The following is a 2,352-nucleotide window of genomic DNA, read 5'->3' as shown; positions in this document are numbered from 1 at the left end:
TCGGCCGCCTTGGAACTATCTGTGTATCGGACGCGTCGCGGGATAAGGGGTTGTCACTGGTAGTCGCCCCAAGCGCGTCCGATGCTTGGACCATTCCGAGGCGGCCCCGAAGCCTCTTCCGTGTAGCCGTTGGGTCCTTCTCGCCGCATCCCTCGCCTCGCACCCCGATTGCTATGCGGTGAGGCTCCTCGGCCGCCTTGGAACTATCTGTGTATCGGACGCGTCGCGGGATAAGGGGTTGTCACTGGTAGTCGCCCCAAGCGCGTCCGATGCTTGGACCATTCCGAGGCGGACCTGAAGCCTCTTCCCTCTAGCCGTTGGGGCTTTCTCGCCGCATCCCTCGCCTCGCACCCTGATTGCTATGCTGTGAGGCTCCTCGGCCGCCTTGGAACTATCTGTGTATCGGACGCATCGCGGGATAAGGGGTTGGCAGTGGTAGTCGCCCCAAGCGCATCCGATGCTTGGACCATTCCGAGGCGGCCCTGCAGCCTCTTCCGTCTAGCCGTTGGGGCCATCTCGCCGCATCCCCCACCTCGCACCACGATTGCTATGCGGTGAGGCTCCTTGGCCGCCTCGGAACTATCTGTGTATCGGACGCATCGCGGGATAAGGGGTTGTCACTGGTAGTCGCCCCAAGCGCGTCCGATGCTTGGACTATTCCGAGGCGGCCCTGCAGCCTCTTCCGTCTAGCCGTTGGGGCCATCTCGCTGCATCCCCCACCTCCTCGGCCGCCTCGGAACTATCTGTGTATCGGACGCATCGCGGGATAAGGGGTTGGCAGTGGTAGTCGCCCCAAGCGCGTCCGATGCTTGGACTATTCCGAGGCAGCCCTGCAGCCTCTTCCATCTAGCCTTTGGGGCCATCTCGCCGCATCCCTCGCCTCGCACCCCGATTGCTATGCGGTGAGGCTCCTCGGCCGCCTGGGAACTATCTTCGTATCGGACGCATCGCGGGATAAGGGGTTGTCACTGGTAGTCGCCCCAAGCGCGTCCGATGCTTGGACTATTCCGAGGCGGCCCTGTGGCCTCTTCCGTCTAGCCGTTGGGGCCATCTCGCCGCATCCCCCACCTCGCACCCCGATTGCTATGCGGTGAGGCTCTTCGGCCGCCTTGGAACTATCTTCGTATCGGACGCATCGCGGGATAAGGGGTTGTCACTGGTAGTGGCCCCAAGCGCGTCCGATGCTTGGACTATTCCGAGGCGGCCCTGCAGCCTCTTCCGTCTAGCCGTTGGGGCCATCTCGCCGCATCCCCCACCTCGCACCCCGATTGCTATGCGGTGAGGCTCCTCGGCCGCCTTGGAACTATCTTCGTATCGGACGCATCGCGGGATAAGGGGTTGTCACTGGTAGTCGCCCCAAGCGCGTCCGATGCTTGGACTATTCCGACGCGGCCCTGTGGCCTCTTCCGTCTAGCCGTTGGGGCCATCTCGCCGCATCCCCCACCTCGCACCCCGATTGCTATGCGGTGAGGCTCCTCGGCCGCCTTGGAACCATCTTCGTATCGGACGCATCGCGGGATAGGGGGCTGTCACTGGTAGTCGCCCCAAGCGTGTCCGATGCTTGGACCATTCCTAGGCGGCCCTGAAGCCTCTTCCGTCTAGCCGTTGGGGCCTTCCCGCCCCATCCCTCGCCTCGCACCCCCGATTGCTATGCGGTGAGGCTCCTCGGCCGCCTTGGAACCATCTGTGTATCGGACGCATCGCGGGATAAGGGGTTGGCACTGGCAGTCGCCCCAAGCGCGTCCGATGCTTGGACCATTCCGAGGTGGCCCTGAAGCCTCTTCCGTCTAGCCGTTGGGGCCTTCCCGCCCCATCCCTCGCCTCGCACCCCGATTGATATGCGGTGAGGCTCCTCGGCCGCCTTGGAACTATCTGTGTATCGGACGCATCGCGGGATAAGGGGTTGGCACTGGTAGTCGTCCCAATCGCATCCGATGCTTGGACCATTCCGAGGCGGCCCTGCAGCCTCTTCCGTTTAGCCGTCGGGGCCTTCCCGCCGCATCCCTCGCCTCGCATCCCGATTCCTATGCGGTGAGTCTTCTCGGCCGCCGCGGAACTATACCTGTTATTGCTACTGCATCCTTCGGCTGGTAACCTCCTCTGCCGCCTTGGAACGTTCTCTTTGTCGGACGCGTCGCGGGATAAGGGGTTGGCACTGGTAGTCGCCCCAAGCGCGCCCGATGCATAGACCGCTCCGAGTCGACCTTGCTTTCAGCCTCTCACATGCATAGACCTCTCTGAGTCGACCCTGCAGCCTCTCACGTTTAGCCTTTGGAATCTCGCCTCACAACATGATTGCTATCCTTGATGCATCCCTTGCCTCGAGCCCTGATTGCTTTCTTGGCTGCATCC

Source organism: Cryptomeria japonica, unplaced genomic scaffold (assembly GCF_030272615.1).
Source record: "Cryptomeria japonica unplaced genomic scaffold, Sugi_1.0 HiC_scaffold_65, whole genome shotgun sequence".
Taxonomy (NCBI): Eukaryota; Viridiplantae; Streptophyta; class Pinopsida; order Cupressales; family Cupressaceae; genus Cryptomeria; species Cryptomeria japonica.
This window is presented reverse-complemented; position numbering follows the sequence as displayed.